This window comes from Phalacrocorax aristotelis, chromosome 8, assembly GCF_949628215.1.
Source record: "Phalacrocorax aristotelis chromosome 8, bGulAri2.1, whole genome shotgun sequence".
Classification (NCBI taxonomy): domain Eukaryota; kingdom Metazoa; phylum Chordata; class Aves; order Suliformes; family Phalacrocoracidae; genus Phalacrocorax; species Phalacrocorax aristotelis.
In genome coordinates, this window is record NC_134283.1 from 15,959,813 (window position 1) to 15,977,618 (window position 17,806).

Below are 17,806 nucleotides of genomic sequence, written 5' to 3' on the forward strand. Positions count from 1 at the left end.
TAGTACAAGATGTAAGGGATACAGCATATTTTAACTGCTGGGTATAGCAATGCAAAGGAGCTGGTTTTGGCCATTTCAATGGTGCAGGCATGTACAGATACATTCTCTGAGTCAGAAAATGTTCACTGCTGAAGTCCCTTGTGGCCAGTGTCATCTTCTAAAAGACTTCTCAGGAGAAGCTTATTCTTACCAGTGTCCCTTTGGCGACATGAGCAATTTTTTTCTGCTATATTTTGTGGCTCATCATTTGAACCATCCTTTAAGGATATGCTCTGGGCTGAAATCCTGTTTGTGCTATTAACTTTTATACTGTAATAACTCATTTAAGAACATCAGATAGTCTCTAAATAGGCTTTTTATTAATGTTTTGTTAAAAAATAATAAACTATCTTCCTCTTAAAACAGAATTTTGCAGCCTCTGCAATGTAACCTTGAAATTTCAAAATCAGTAATTTTTCTTTTTTTTCTTGTTCTACCTTCTAGTTCTCAATGTTGCTGTTTGTCTTGGAACTGCATATTTTCCATAAAAGAAAGCTTGGTTTTATCAAGGTAAGTGAACAAAACCATATTAGATTACAAACATTCTTGTGGTAAGAAGGTTGCTTTTATCTTTGACACTTTATGGCGCCATTAACTGCTTGTGTATGTATGCTCTATGGTGAACATCTATACCCAAGGAATTATTAAGCTAAAAAGTGAACAAGACAACAAACAGTGTTGTTTGCCTATAAAACTAATTCATAAAGGAAATGTATCAGAGCTATCAGCAAATGTTTCTCCAAGATCTCACAAACTGAATATGCAGATAAATAGAATTTGTACAGCTTTCTGTTAGATAATGTCATAACTAGAACACTGATGATTTTATGTATAAACTCTGTTAAAGATATATCTTATTCATTTCTCATAGCTCCCTCAGTTCTAATTCTGAATACTCCTGGTTTACTCCTGAAACATTCTCCTCCATTCTTTATGCCATGAAATGGAACATTATCATACTGTCTTAGTACAGACTAGTAATAAACAAAAGAACTGAAGTTATGTGAATAAGGCTAAACATCCTGTCTGTGATTAGCTGATTAGCTTCTGTTTCTGAACATCTATTTGATCATTAGTGATGCTTTCCTTTGCATGTGTTCTCTATTTGTATAGTTATTAATACTGAACGTGTGATACCCATCATTAAAAATTGAAATTGTATTCATTAGCCCTAGTGGGTTCAGTTCTGGTTCAGGCCATTACTGGCTCATAAATAGGCTTTGTTGCCCTGAACTTGCTAAAACTGATTAGTTGGAGAGGGCCAAATGGTGCCTCAAGAAGCCTTTTCCAAACCTTATTCCTAACAGTTCTGTTTCCAGTGCAGTGGCATGGCTACCTTTCAGCTCCCTAAACCTGGCATGGGGATCTAAGGAAATAGAAGTTGCAATGCTGTTACTGTAATACAACTACATAAGTTAGTACATTAGTACAACTAATGCCAATTCTATGACAAAGTAGCAGGAGAAGAGGCTGAAGCATGCTTTCGGAGCTATCTCCTGAAGCATACACGTCTACAGATGGAAGACACAGAAAAGTACTGCAGTGGACTGTTAATGGAAATCCTGGATAATAAGGCCCATCCAACACTTTCCAGATACTCCTGGTAGGAATAAAAAAGTTCTACACCTGAGAATATATCAGGAGGATATATTAATTAGAGTTGGCCCTGGCAGAAGCAATGTCTTGACAGAAGCAAGTGCTCATGTTGAAATGCTGATTAATAACAAAACAGGGAGAGAAGAAAATGAAATAGATGATTGAGAGGCAGTGACATAAAACTGGTCTATAGATTTTAACACATGCAAACAGTGAACTTGAAGAGATCTCCTGTAGATTACTACTATCCTAAACTTGCTACTAGTAGTGCTTATTTTTTGTTTATTTCTGATTCAAGTTTCAGTGAAGACTTCTGTTCCTATCTGAGAGAAAATTATTGGTCACTCTTTTGGTGGGACTTTCCAACTCCTGAAATAAGTTAACCTATAACAGTAAACAGAAGTTTACTGTCCTTCAGTAAGAAACAACCAATTTCCTTTTTGATATGATTACTGTTCTCTGATTATATGATCATAACTCTTGAAATCACAAGAAAGAGTTAAGGAAACTACTGGAGCTTTGCCTTTTTAGAGAAAAAAACATAACAGTACAGAATATTTAGAAAAATGTAATCTGAGGGAGTCATAAATATAACTGACATTATATCTGGAAACATAAAGCAATTTAGTAATTACTACCCCAACATGGTTTATATTTAATATATTAATTGATTTAGCATACATCAGGTATATACATGGAGACCTCAAAGTCACCTCTGTCAGATTTCATGAATCTATGAGTCCAGTAAACATCTGCAGCCAGTACAAAAAGTGCGCTTAGTCAAGCAATTTATCAGGACCATGTAAAAACTGCTTCTCACAAGCCTTCTCTGTTAATTGAACCAGGACATAAAAGAGCATCTGAAAATGTCTGACTCTTGATCCCTAAGCAAGGAATCATTGCTTGGCTGCAGAGTATACCTCAAATGTGGTATGTCCGGAAAAGCAGTACAGCAGACAACCAAATACAAGAGTCTTAAATACTTGGGATAAGGCTGACTGGTTGAAGTCTACGTTAACCTTATCATTGTGAAATCCAGCTTTATCCTCAGTAAAAAACATATAAATATATATATGTGTGTGTGTGTGTGTGTGTGTATATATATATATATATGATTGATGTAGAAAACATTGTTATCCTGGCAGTAAAAATCAGTGTCTGTCCAAGGTTGTCTGCAAAAGACTTCCCTTCCAATGATGACTGGGTTTTGTCTTTATAAAATTAATGGTGATTGTTAATGATTTTCGTAGTGGCTGCCATAAATGAGAGCTTAAGTACCATGAAGAACATAGGGGTGCTTGCAAAAGTAAATATAATTTCAGATGGTCTTCACCTGAGCATAAACACAATCCCCATTTTTTCTAATTGTTCAAAACCAGCTGGGGATTTGATCACTTTTTGCTGTTTACCAGCTTCCTCTCTGGAGAGTGCAACGAAGTATTAGAAACCCTCCTCTATAGTTACAAGAAGCCATAGAAACCTGAGCAGGCAAAACACATGGTACAGTGTCTTTTCCTTTCAGGTATTTGAAAGTTTAAAAATGGTTTTAAACAACAGCCTGAAATACTCTAATGCTAAAAATTGAACTTGTGTCAGAATTAAAATTTTGCCTAAACAATGTGCATTTCTACTAACAAACATATTCTAAGAAGCTGCATATTTAACTATGTAGGAAAGATTTGTGCAGGCAAATAATTTGAATAAAAACTGCTCATATTTTGCTAGATCCTTAGACAAACTAATGTGAACTGCTTGTGTAGGCTTGCTCCATTTTCTCCAGTACAATAATCTCAAGGACAGTAATCTCAAGACAGTAGATTCATAGCATAATTAATACATCCATTTCAGGGGTATCCCAACTGGCAGTATCATTATCACTTGAACTAACTTTGCTATTTAATAAATTCTTTGTGAAGAGATCGTGGTCATATGCATGTCTGATTGGTTGAACATCTATAAACATTTCACATGAAAATGGTCTTGAAGTTACTCATGGAATGTAATTGTGACAAACAGTAAACCTTCAATGGTAATCAGTCAGCAAATTAAAGAGAGGGTTTAAAGACTTATTTTTGTAAATACAGAATATAGATGATGGAGAAAGCACCTATGCTTGCAGATCATATTCCATTTATGTGAATATGACTGTTGTAACTATTTTTTTTCTGATGGGGTTTCTGAATTATGAAATCTCTCAGGTTTTCCCCTTTCATTGATCAGCAAAGATGGTCGGCAACCTTCCTCCCATCTCCTCGTCATATGTCTTTTTGGCCTTTATCACATTTTATATCCTGCGCTTCTAGCACTTCCTTCCTAGTCTATAAAAGGTCAAAAGGAGGGTTCAAATAAGTCCGGAGATAAGTAGTCAGGTCATCTAGTTTATCTTCTTTACACTGACTTTTGTTCCTCATTTGAGTTGCTGCTTTATGGACAAGAGACTCTAATTAGGTACAGTGAATATCATCCAGGAGTAAGGTGCTATACTTCAATTTTAATGAAGTATTATAAGAGTCTTAGTTTTAAACAATTCATTTGCCACTGTTGGGACAAAAAAAAAAAAAAGGCTAGGGCAATAATTATTTCATCTGGATCAGCATTTTAGGAATTTTAGGAACTCATTGTAGACAACGAGTAGCCAGAATATTTTAAAATGAGTGATATTTATTATCTTTACATCCTTGCTAGCGAGTAAAGTGATACTGAAGATGACAGACCTACAGCAGTTGTGAAAGGAACAAAAGTGCTCCCAAGAGTTTTACTTTGTCCTATCTACTAGATTGGAAATTAAAAATAGATATTTTAAAACAAAAGATGCATTTACAGCAAAATAAAATTAACTTTTTATGACACAAAAAATCTCATGATAAAACAGAAAATCCAAGAACATTTCAAAAGTAACTGTGTCTAACCAATAAATGCTGCTTTCTTAAAACTGGAGACACTTCTATTTCACTCCAGCTCGATGGGGGTCTACATGAACTACTGGAACTGTTATTTGCGTTTTCTTTCCATAAAAACAGTTAAATGTTATTAATCATTCTTAGTTCTGAAGAGGATTTTTTTCTCCTGTTTCCCATAATATCTGCAGAATTAAAAACACTGGCAATATTAAGGAAGAGAAATAAATACTGGGCTTCTTAATTATATAGACTGAAATTTATACTTATGTTTTTAGAGGAACTTAGTGAATGAGGAATTGACTTTCTGGTGTGTCACAAATGTGCGCCTTCCTGCTTTCGTTTTTTGGGTTTTTTTGTTGGTTGGGTTTTTTTGGTTTGTGGGTTTTTGGTTTTGTTTTTTTTTTTACTTGAAAAAGCTCTCTTTTAAATCTCAAAAAATCACTTAAGAGGAAAAAAATGCAGTTTCAGAGTGTTGTTAAAATTATTATATGTGACCTTTGGCTTTACCTGAAGCTCATGAAGTACATTTAGGATGCATTGGTTTACCCTATCCCATAGGAAGATGTTTAAGATATGTAAGAGAAATTATCCTCTAGAAATGCCCATTTCTTTCTATTGACTGTAAAGGGATCCCAGGCAGCTACCTAAGATACAGATGTCTGTATAGATTCAGACACTTTGCAGACAAGTGGAAATCCTCCTCCCCCTTTCCTGCTACCCTTCCTATGTCTTTCTCTTGACTTCAAGGACTGAGCTCTAATCTTTTATGCTCAATTAATGCAGAAATGAAAGGATAGTTTTAATTTGCTTTCCACTTCTATTTTAAGAAAGAAAACAATGTTTTTAAGGGAAATCTGGAATTGGTTTATGTTAGTGCTCAATTTAGACAAAGGTAAATATTAGGACTTGAGAACCTGGCACAAGAGAAATAGATTTTTCTTTCTTTAAGGAAAATAGCCTATTTGCTTTACTGCCAAGCATTGACTGTTTCAATATGTTCAAGCCTACAAGGCTGAAAGCAGTGACACATATGTGATTCACATAGGGTTCACCAGCATGGTGCTTCAGTGTTCTGGTTTGTTGGAAAGCTTCCAGGGGATTTAGGAAAATAACATACTGAAGAAATACAAACCATTATTTAGCCAATTAGTTGTGAAAACATGTTTTTTCAGCATGATTGGAATTAGCATTGTTCATTTTTATTTGTTCTCATCAAAATTTCCCCACACGGAACACATTTAGTCACACAGCTGTTATCTATAGTTAAAATGGTTATGTATTAATCCAAAGAAGTTTTAGAATATCCTGTTTATTAAAGGGCTTACATGTCTCCTAGGTGATTGTAGGAACAAAGTGGTAGCATACTGCATAACAAGGCAAATCCATTATTGTTTTAATAATGTAGTATTGGAACCTAGATCACCTTCTGTACATGGAATGTATTTGACTATTTTAAACTTGTAAATCCTAATTACAAGACTATATGTATTAGATGCTTCGATCCTGGAACAGGGTTATCAGTGTATTGTTCTTGGGGGGAAGGTGAAAGAGATTGTAGGAAAATGCTACTTAGTGATACCATTCTCCTTCCATGACGTCCCTAAGAACTTATGCAACTGAAGGACAGACCAATGTGGAGCTGTTTTAAAAAGTGTAATTAAGTCATCTTGTTTTATGTAAGAGTAAGACGTATTAAGGTTTTCTCAGTATTTAGATGAATCTACCGTAGACACAAAAATTTGCAGATCAAAATCAAAAGTGGTTTTAAAAGGAGGACCTTCCAGGCTTTCCACATAGTAATGAAATATGATACAAAGCAACACAGTGTCAATAAATCTACAGGATAAAGGTCAGGTTTACATCGATGGACAGAGCTGGGAAATACATTTGTTCCCACAATGTCTGTGTTTTAAATGCCACCCTCTGATGAACCTACTGCAGAAATACACTTTTGGGTTTGATGAGATGTCAGTTTTGTTCAGTGCTGATCAAATAAGATGAATGAAAGTGAAACAAGAACAAAAATATTACTTCTGTCATTTATTTTTTTATGCATTACAGGAAGTGGGTCAGTCAGGGAGATTCCTCTTAAACAAATAGCAATCAGTGCACAATATCACCCATTGATCTATTTCACAGCAGGCAATAGCCTTTTTGTCAGAAAGAACATACAATTCAAATACCACAGAATACGTAGAAATGCCCATGACAGGCTTAAAAAGTATCTTACCCTCCTATTACCTGCCAAGCCATCCTTTTCCACAAATCAATCTAGGCTGCAGAGGCAGGGTGTTGCAAAAACACTTCTAGATCTACAGCAAGGGTAAATATTCTAAAAAAAAAGTGTAACATAAATATTGTCTAATGAAAAGGAAATTTACCATGTAGCAAAAAAGAATTCATTTTCTATGATATAAACATATAAAAAAATGCCTGGTGAGTTGGCAATTGCATGAGCCAAAATGTTTTGCCTAACTGTAGCAATTTGAAGGCCCTATGCTGAGGCTGAGTGATATATCCTACCAGTGATTCTTCATCTTTGGAAAACGCTAGCAAATGCTAAAGTCCACATATCCCATAGGATTATAAGTGTTTGCTCTAAAAAAAATATTTTGTGGATAAACTGTTATGAAAATGTGACACTTCCCTTTACACTTAATTTGCTTGTGAAATTATTTTAAAGCGCTTAAATGCAATATCCTGCTTTGAATGATTCTAAGCAACTTTCATGTGTCTGAAATGAGGAAACTAAATTAAAATATAAGCATCTAATAAGTGTCTGGAGTTCCTGATCATTTACAACCTGCATGGAGGTAAATGTTATTTCCAGTGTATCACTTGCATGTCAGCACAGCTGAAAAGCAATACAGGAAATTTTCTAATATTGTTTTATGGTCAGATATGGAATGTCTGCTTTATATGAGTTCTTTATTCAAAAAACTGATTAATTCACTTTACTTAACAAGTTGTCTTGGTTGATCATAAAATTCACAGGTTATATCTTCTTCTGAAGGTGTGTATTTTAATGCAGTGGCCCCCATAAGTGAAACTGTTTTAATTCAAAATACTTTTGTCTATTGCTTTGGCATATTATTTATGAGGGTCAAATAGAAAACCTGTAAATCCTAAGTGTCTGAAATAAACTTTCCTCTAGTAATGAATCGAGATATGTGAGAAATGCTAAGAACCTCTCACCTCTGGCTGAAATCTGGGTTTACATGTATCCCATAATCTTCTCTTTATCATTTTCCTTCTTAGAGGCAAAAATAAGCCTCACTTTCCTCTTCAAAAGAGGGGAGAAAAATAACAGCACTCATGAAAGGGAAAGTTGGTTATAGGAGCAAGTTAAAATGAGGAGAGACAAACCTACGTTCACATGGCTGTTGGGTTATATACAAATATATAAGTATTTACCATTCAATATGAAAAGACTGCAGATCTTAACCATGGAAACCATTGTATCACTTGCTACTTCGTATACCTCTCTTACCCTTGCAATGCCGAGAAATGCCATTAAAAGAAAAGAATGTATTCAAGGTTTCAAAAGTGTTGATTATATTGTATGAGGTTTTCAGGGAAAAAAAATTCTATGTATAATACAGTTTATATTCTCAATAGTTGTCCAGCTTTTCAGAATCTTTTTAAAACATGAAGAGACTGTAATGACAAGGGAAAATCTGAGAAAGACTGTCATAGCGTGGCAAAACTACAGGTTATGGGAATGATGACTTTTTTCTTCTACTCTTTCTCTTCACTGTATTGTAAGAACACACTATCATTTGTATAAATCCTATAACCTGTAAAAATTAAGTTAATGTTGGGATTTGGGGAGTTTAGCTATGCTTTCAATTATGAGCACTCTCAGGCAATACCATGTAGTATGCTTACATATATAGCAATATGAAATGGGATTGTTAATGAAAATAAATACATAACATTTTAGGGCAATATTACAGAATATGTAATATTATACACACTTGCATTTAACAGTGATACCATAAAAATAAGACAAACCCTGAATTCTTTTAAAGCTTTACGTGTCTCGCCCTAAAGATGTGTGAAATTTTCTTTTTGCATAGGGGGGCTGAGAAAGACTGTCTTTCCATTCCTTAAACCTTTCAGCTACTATTCTGTTGGTACCCCCCAAAAGTCAGAGAATGTTTGTGTAGTGATCTTGCATAATAACCCTATTTTGGCATATTTGTGTGGAGCTTGGGTGTCAAGGATTTGAGCACATCCCCTCAATGTGAGGCTTAGCTGCTGGGGCTTGGGAGCCAGTTTTAGATAATGGTGCAGGTGCAGGTGCATGGCTGTGAAGAGGCTGTCTGAGCTCTGCTGAGCAGCCTTAGGGAGGATCCCACCTCGTCACCTGGTAGCAGCGTTTAAGTTAAGGCTTTTGGCCTTGGTCCTTGTGTAAGATATGGTGCAGCCATGCTTGTGTCCTGGCTGAACTGGACTCTGTCCCAGACACTTGATTCTCTGCCTTGAACTTGGACCTGTCTGGTGATCTGGACTTGGCTAAACCTGGTTCTCCTCACTGGATTTGCTCTGGTTGCCTTGCTCTGATATGGTGGGACTACCCTTTCGTCCATGTAACTTCTGTGGCTGCGTGCCTTGTTTTCATAGTGAGTTCCTTGCTTGGCTTACTCTCTTGAAGGAGCACCTGACCTGACTGCTCAGCCACACTAGAAAAGTGAAGGGGAGCTATCAGCTCCAAATTGGAAATGAGGGCAAAGCAAATCTGAAGGAGTCTATAGACCTCCCTGTAGACTATACGGAACCTGGAGACTCACTTTGTTCAATGACCTGAAAGAACTTACCTTTCTGTAGCTCTCTCTTTTGACCAACCTGAAGATGTAGTACCCAGTTATCAGGTAAATGTAAATTGTACTGGAGGAAGGAAAAAAAAAAAAATTTTCCTATTTGGTGAGATATAAGACTCTCTGGGAAAACAGGAAGAAGTAAACCATGCATATTGCACATAACTAACAAGTTTAACTATACCTAATTTCAAATCAACTTTTCTGCATCTGCAGGCTGGATGAAGATCTTACAGATACATACCAGACATCCTAACGTGATATCCTTCATATGAAAGGAAGATCAGCTACATTTTCCCCATCTGAAACTGTCCACTAACTCCCTTATTTTTACCTCTCAGATCGCTGTTAGATCATTGCTGTGTCTAAAGCACCTTCCTTCCTATCATTACCAAATATAACTGACCTTTTTAATAGTGACAGAGAACAGTGAGATAGTGTTAAGGGAACTTTGTATAGCCACACAGCAAGAGTTTTGGCTGTGTCCTCTTTTACCCCTGTAGATAAAGTAGCTGAGAGTGTTCTAGTGACAATGAACTTAGTGGGTGTCTTCAGGGCATATTAATATTTTTAAATAATTTGATGGCAGCAAACACTTGATAAGCATGCAGTGAGCTATCCCATGGAATTGTTCTTGCAGTGGCAAATAATTTGACTCACCTTTGCTGACTAAGCAGTTGTTCTTATAAATGGTTTCTAGTCATACTTTATAAATTACTTTAATTTACAGTGCATTAGATGGCTGTGCCTCTAAATCCCCATACAATAATTTGTGTCTTTTCCCTTGATAGTTTAATTGTTTGTAATTTTTTTAAGGTAACTTCTTGATAATCCAATCCAACAACTTCTTTCCCTTGTTTCTGAATAATAAATCTTTAGGTACTGTTTATTCAAATTATCCTAGGTACTTGTTTTATAACTCTTTCTAATCTGGGTAACACAGAATAATACTCTTTATTCTTACACTTCCTTGGGGGAAAAAACCCACCCCAAAAACTTATTTCTTTACATAAACACAAACTAGAACATTTAATAAGATTTGCTGGCATAGCTGTCAAGTGGTCTGTATGTACTATAAATGGGGTACATATATCATGTATGCTTTCACTTTAGTTGGAACTTTACAGTATCTTAATGCATCTGTGTAAAGAAAGGTTTTAATTTAAATAAAAAAAATCCCTTCATCTTAATCAAATCTTTACAGGAGTTTTTAGTATTCTAAACTCCACAATATGATCCTTGGGATTTTAAATTAATGGGAGAATATTTGCATAAAGAAAATTATGTGAAAAAAAACAGAAGGAATACGTGTTTAAATAAATCTGACCTAAAGTTCTTCCAGTTTGTTCATGATGGATCACTGAGTGTGTGAAACAATATCTGAACTTTTCTTGCTTGTCAATGGAATAAGAAAGAGCACTTTAGGAAGACAGTCTTGGTGGCTTGTGAGACAGTGAGGTTTGCATTTTGATACTGATATTTTCTACTTGTCAAATGAAAGTGCTTGCATTCAAGCAAAAGGTTAAAAAAGGATTGCAAGCTATGGTCATCTTTTAAAGAGGAAACTTTGTCTCCACAATTTCGTTAGAAAACTCACAGAAAAGCACATCACATAATGGGTATGGAACTTAATAATAAAATGTATTTATCATTTTTGGAAGGATGAGTTAATTGTGCCAAATTGTTCATGGAATTTTCTTACATCTAATTTTCCACATCTGACTATTCTGTCATTTCCTATTGCTTCAAAGATTAAAAGGTGCATCTAGTAGTTGCTTTGACCCTCACTAGCTGATGAAAAGGATTTTTTTAAATTACAATATTCAGTAATATATAGTAAATGCTTTTTAGTTGTCAGTGTGATAGGGACTCTTGTAATTACCTGGGAAAAATCTGATTTGCTTGAGAAGAGATATAAAAATTCTGAATTCTTCTTCTCCTCACTAAAACTTCTGAATTTCCCAGTGTACGTATGTATCTGGACTGCAGGCCAATTCTGTTATAGTCTTTTCCCCCTTTAAGCCTTATGAAATGAATGGACTATATTGCTTAGTTCCTATATACCAAATATATTAAGCTCATGCCACATGTTAAATCTTCTATTAAAATCTTCACAAAGCTGTAAAATGAAATTAATGAACCAAATTAATGGACATAATCCAGTCCATTAAATTTGCCCTTTTAACCCGTGTAAATAGAAATTCACTGATTTTTATTTGAATAGTTTATAAAACCTAGTTGGTGGATGTAACCTCTTTGAAATGGTTGTCTTTTTTATGTATTAAACTGATTTACCCTTCTTTTTTTTTATTGCCATAGTGTTTTCTTCCATGTTAAAGCCATCATCGAAATATGAAATTTCTATCTGAATTACCTTACTGTCTTCAAAGCATTTAATCCTGAGTGCAGAAATTTTTTCTTTATCAGTGCAGGCAGAAATCAAGCAGAAGTTTACAGCCTGCTTCTACAAGTAAGGTCATCAGCACACTAAAGTTCAAAGCCAGTAAATAGATGTCCTAATAAACACAACAGAATTGAATAAGGAAGATAGTTCATGTAAGCTGTTCCTGGTCCTTTAGAGGCGGATTCCCTCCAACCCTGGCGGGGATGGTGGGGGTGGGTAAGTAACCTGGCACGCAGAAGTTCATTTAAGGCCTCTGGGTTCTCAGAATACTTGGCATTTTTCCATTTTTACTCTTCTTTTTAGATTCAGATTTTAGGATGTGAGAAAGGTAGACCTGTTATGATCATTAGCAAGCAACAACATTTGTGACCTCGACTTTTGTAGATTGAGGGCAGTAAAAAATTCAAAAGTAATACTGGAAGATTTGATTCACCATTTATAGTCTCTATATGCCCAGTCATCATAAATAAGTAAGGAGAGGGAAGAAAAATATGGAGAAAGTGAATTAAAACCTCACTGTGTCAGTTAGAATCATATAATAATACAGAATTCCAATAAAAATAAATTCTCAGGATAGAAGTGTGTCCTAAATTTCTAGTAATACTTTTTTCTGATATCCCTCCTCTATTGCTTTGCTGTCCACTGGTCTTTGATAACATTTCCTCATGTGCCTTTTACTTTGCTCTTGCTTTCTTAAAAAACAGTCCTGAATTTCTATAAATGGATATAATTCGTGAGTGAAAACTGAAAATTGACAGGAAGTTTGATGGTTTACCAGTTAGCTGGTCTCACTGTGTTTTTGGTTGGCTTTGCTCTTTATCCTTCAGAAAGGACAGAGGACCTTACTGGCTGTAGTCATAGTTGTGCAAACACACATTGCAACAGCTTTTCACATTTTTAATGCTTTTTATTTTCCTCACATAAATACAGTTACACCTAGGCATGTATGCTTGCAGGACTGAGTCTTACTGAGGTGCAATAAACAAGGGAAAATTCTTGTTCAGGTAGGATTTGGCTTTTCTGTAATGATGTCATATTGCTTTAAACTAGGTTAGTGACACTGGGAATGGGAAAGTTCAGTACGTCTGCTTTCTTTTCTGAGTGTACTGAAAGTGCTCTCCTAGCAATGTGGGTATTCTCTCCGGTCGGTTCATCAGAAGCAGCTGAGTCAAATATCATAAAATAACTAACCCACATTCACTTGCTAAAAGCTCAGGCACATCATACTCATTGTTTAATTAGTTTAACAGTTACAGGTTTATTGTAGCAATAAGATATGCTATAGCTGTAGCATGTCAATTCAGAAACACTATTCCTTCATAAGGAGGCTGTCCAGAGATTATCAAACTACTATTAAAAAAATTAGATGACTCTGTGTTGCTGTCAACATGGAGAGTATTCACCTGCAGTTGCAGAGCTGCTTGTGGAGAAAATTGTGGTTCAGAAAGCTGATTGTATGTATCTATATTTTAAATTAAAAATGAAGAAGTTAGAGTCCTGACTTTACTGAAATTTCATTCAATTACTATTTGAACAAATATAGCTGATGTCATTAGTCTCTTCTGAACACTGTTGAAGGTAAAGGAGGGACAGTATTAAAGTGGGAAGTTACTAAGGTAACCCTCATGGGCATAGCTGAGAATGTTAGCAGTGAAGAATTGGATCAAGAGAGAAAATGGTTCTCAGACAAAGTGTTTATGATTACTGAGGACAGAAATGAAGTCCAAAGAAAAAAACTAAACAAACAAATTTGAAACTGGTCATAGAAAATCAAAAGAGCAGGCCAGAATTAGAAGGTTGCAACAAAGAGAATAGTAGCTCAGGAGAGATGTATGAGTAAGAGTCTTATTGATAGGAGATTTTGCACTGCCAACTAAGGTTATTAAGTCAGCAGCTAGGAGAAGTCCTGAGAGAAGAAAAGCATGTGATTGATGTGAGTAAAAATACTTTGAAGAAGATAAAACATTGTTAAATAATATTGATTGTGCAGGTGAAATAAGCCATATCTGTGAAAATCTGAAGTAATATGTCCCACTGAAAGCATCAAAAATAAACCTTTTGAAAGTGGATGATATGCTAGCAGAACTTAAAATGGATTAGGGTGCAGGGAGGAGAACTGGACAGTAACCTACTGGTTGGGTGAGATTGACATATTACAATGGAAAGGTGGCTGGAAGGAATACACAAACTACCAAACAATTTCTGTAGTGTTGCATGTCAACATGTTAAAAGGCCTCTGGAAAGGATTTAAAAGAAAACAAAGTGAAGAGATAGGGTAAGGTATGAAAGGCTCTTAAACGAGCTGATGGCAAACCATATGACTGTGGGGATTTGGGCAACTGCCTTGCTGCTCTCAGAGATACTTACTCTAGCGGGAAAAATTCAGTGTGAGTTTATGAAGAAGGTGGTGAAGATGAGGCTTCTACCAGAAAGAGAGTTTAAAGGGTAGTTTAATTTTATCACAATCAGAAGCCATTAATAAATTTTCAGGAGTAATGACTGAGTCAATTGTCAAATAAATGGGCAATGGTTTGGAAAATATTTTAAGATTACTTTTCTGTGCCTAGGGAAGGCAGTCCTTCACTAGACATAGAGAAGGAAGTCTAGAGAGGGCAAGTATGCATGGAAAAAGGAAAGAGGGGAGAATTGCAAAGAACCTGGCTATGGGCAGAGAGGACGGGATAAGAATAAAAAAGAGATTACCAGGAAATAGACAAAGGTAGACTATACATGTATTTTTTGTAGAAATATAGACTTGAATACTGTGTTTATATTGTAAACATTTTTGGGGAAAGGAGTAATTAATGAGGATGATAGTGGTATTTATGGATAAATTCTTAGCAACAACCCAACTTCTCCAAAATTAGCAAAGAATTTAGAAGATACTTTGGTGGAGTAACTGTTGTGCTATACAGGTACACAGGGGAGAATGCTACATGCCAAATAGTATTACTGGTCAGAATGTTAATCTTTTGCAAGGGGGAGGGCTTTTGACAAGAACAATACATAGACTGTGGACTCATCTTCCCCCAAAAACTCATTAAATTTGGTAAGATTTCTGCTGCTACTTTTGAATTATTCTTTTAAATTCTTTTAGTATGAAACTAAAAGAATAATTTCAAATGCAATTGATTTTAAAAATGGACTAAAACTTTAAATAGAGTAGAAATTAATAAAAAGCACCTATATCTATGAATGAAAAATACATGTTCATGTTGTTTGCTGTTAAAAATCAATTAATGGTAAAACCCCATGCTGTCTGTCATTTTATTTTGGCTTGTATAAATAAGGTATCTCTGTTTAGAGAGAACTGTGGGCTCTGTTATTCATCACCCTGTTCACTTTGTGTTTTACACTCTTTATCATGACCCCTTGTTTGTTTTTCACTTCTAAAGTGTGTGCTCATCAAAGAAACGCTTGCCTCTGTATATGTGTTTGTGTTCAGTGTGCAACTATTGCCAGGGATACAGATTGTATGAAAGATTTAAGAATATATTTGACCTGAAAACTCTAGCTACATGCATCTATACCTATCCATAGTCTTACAGATATATAAGTATGCACGCTTCTGAAGAAAAATTGCACCTTTTTTTGTTCAGAAGAAATGTGTATGAAATCTGGTAGGTGAAATGCAGACCCCCATGAAATCAGTCACAAGTACTTTAGTACCTGTGTACTTTAGTTACTTTAGTAACTTCCACCTTCAGATGTATTTTCAGAAAAGTACAGTCGATTTTCTGTTTACCAAAACAAAAGCAGCTGATATGATAGGACACCAAAACAGAACATATATCTCCTTGTGGATTGTACTTTTGCATTAATGAACTGGCAAAAAGCCCTAGGGCATATAACAAAAGAGGTATTTATTCTTTTGTCTATATGGTTAAAATAAGTATCCTACAAATTTTTTCAGAATTACTTTACTGCTGCAAAAATTTCTCATGAAGCATTTATATCCTTGCCCCTTTAACACAGCAAACAAAGCAAAAATGACAGCTGCTAGATCTGTATGTTAACTGATGTGCAAGCAAATGGGTCTCCAGTTCTGGTAGTTTACAGTGTTGATAAGGTCAAACTCTTAATTCAATTCCCACTAAATTCCATTTAAATTGAATGTAACTGCTATAAAACTGAGAGAGATTGTATAAACAGTATCGGAATCAAGCCTAATCCCTGAAGTTAATTTGAACATAGGACGTTATTGCCTTTTGTTTTTCTCCCACATTGTGTCTTATATCACCCCTCTCAAAATTATTTGTTTTTCCCTAACTATAACCGAGCTATGCCTCACCTTGCTATCAGCAGATGAACAACTCTGCTTTTAAGGTTCTGAAAATTTATGTTTGTTCTGTATTTGAATAAAACTAAACTTTTTGCGTGTATTTTAAAGCAGAATCACTCTGAAACACTTATTTAAAAATGGAAAACTGAATTCCTCTTTTTCAGTTCCTCCTCTCACAAAAGCCTTGAAAGCTTTGAAAAAAAAAAATTCTGTCAATATAGATTTTAGTTGCAGATATTCAAAAGCAGCATTGTTACTTCTCTTTCAATACTTTACTCATTTCTCCTTTAAATACTTTGTAAGACTTGCCCAAACAACACTTTCTTTGTCTCATTGCTTGCCCTAAATCTCACTCCATCTTTTCCTTCCTTTTCTTCCCACAGTCACACAACCCCATACCCTTTCTTTTCACCCACATATTATCTTTTAATTCAGCAACACTTTCTTTTCATCAAGCACTTCACTTTCCCAAGCCACTGCCATTCCCTGCTTCTTTGGGACCCATTGTACAATACCAAGTAGAAAAGGGAGTGGAAGGAGTGAGTGTCAGTCCTTTGAGTGGTACAGCTCTGCTCCTACATGGATGAGTTTCTAAGAGCTCTCTTACAGAAAATTCTAAGAGGTTAAAAAAATTGAAAGACAGCGATACCTGGTAGTTTGTTGTATGCTAGTTCTCCAGTGCTGTAGTGAATTTTGGAGTACAGTTCCAGTACAGAGATGCTGCCATGGAAAAGACTACAATCATGCCAGGTGGCAATATGTCTGGTGCCTTCACAAAATCTGGTTTTTAAAGTTATGTACCATGTTTCTGATTGAAATGCTGAGTTTACATTTAGCACAGCATATTTGGCCAGCAATGCTTGGTTTTTTAGATTTTCCAAAACCTGCATTTTCAGTTTTGCTGTGAAATGTAACTGAACATATGTTCCACAGTTGAATCTGCCTGTGCTGGTGTGCTATGTGGGACCGTGCAAGACAGCAAGCAGACAGAGCTTATGTCAGAGTTCGTATTTGGTGAAGGAAGGAAAGTTACTGGCTGATCTCAGGGGGTCTTGTCCATGAACCATATCCTGGTAGTTGGCTATAGAATAGCTCTCTGTGCAGCTATGAGCTTTTACTTTCTTGTGTACGTTCATATGTGCACTGAGTGTACTCAGCAGGACCTCCTTTGTTATGACATACGGATGGCCCTTTCCCTGTGATACACATTTAAATGGAAAGAGTCCAGTTCTGCAGAACAGAGAACTGTATTAATAGAACAGATCTGTCTAACCATCCATCTGGCATCAGAGAGCTAGTGTCCTATTAAGGGAAGAACACTGATGACTCTGCATGCTTTAGTATGATCATTTTTACTTGGTAAATTTTAAAAATTACTTGTGTTTCTTCTCCATGTAATTTCCCCAGTTGCTTATATTGTACTTTTTATGACCTTTTGAATTTATTCCATGATTACAGTTCCTTTCCATCTGAAATACACTTTATTCCTTTCATACATTCTTCCTTCTCGCTTTATGAAAAATGCTAACAATCTATATTTTTTTATGCTCTGTCATATTGTTTCCAGCTGTACCTGAGCTTTTGTTAAATTCAGTTTACTAATCATACTAATCAGTGGCCACACAGAGACCTCAAAGAAAATGGCAAAAAGCAGAAAATAAGAATTTATGCTATGAATGTGTCAGCTGCCATAATCTAGGAGATACCATACTACACAAGCATTAGGAAGTTCAGTCATTTTTAAATTGGACTTCAAAAAAATTTT

The 17,806-nt window shown here is 35.5% G+C and overlaps 1 long non-coding RNA gene across 3 annotated transcripts in view; it reads left to right on the plus strand.

The window, feature by feature from the left end:
* LOC142061040 (uncharacterized) overlaps positions 1-17,806 on the plus strand; it is a 288,092-nt gene that overhangs the window by 190,523 nt on the left and 79,763 nt on the right. For all 3 annotated transcript variants that reach the window (XR_012662024.1, XR_012662026.1, XR_012662025.1), the window contains exon 3: positions 484-549. This is a non-coding gene — a long non-coding RNA (uncharacterized LOC142061040). The remainder of the gene's footprint in view (positions 1-483; positions 550-17,806) is intronic.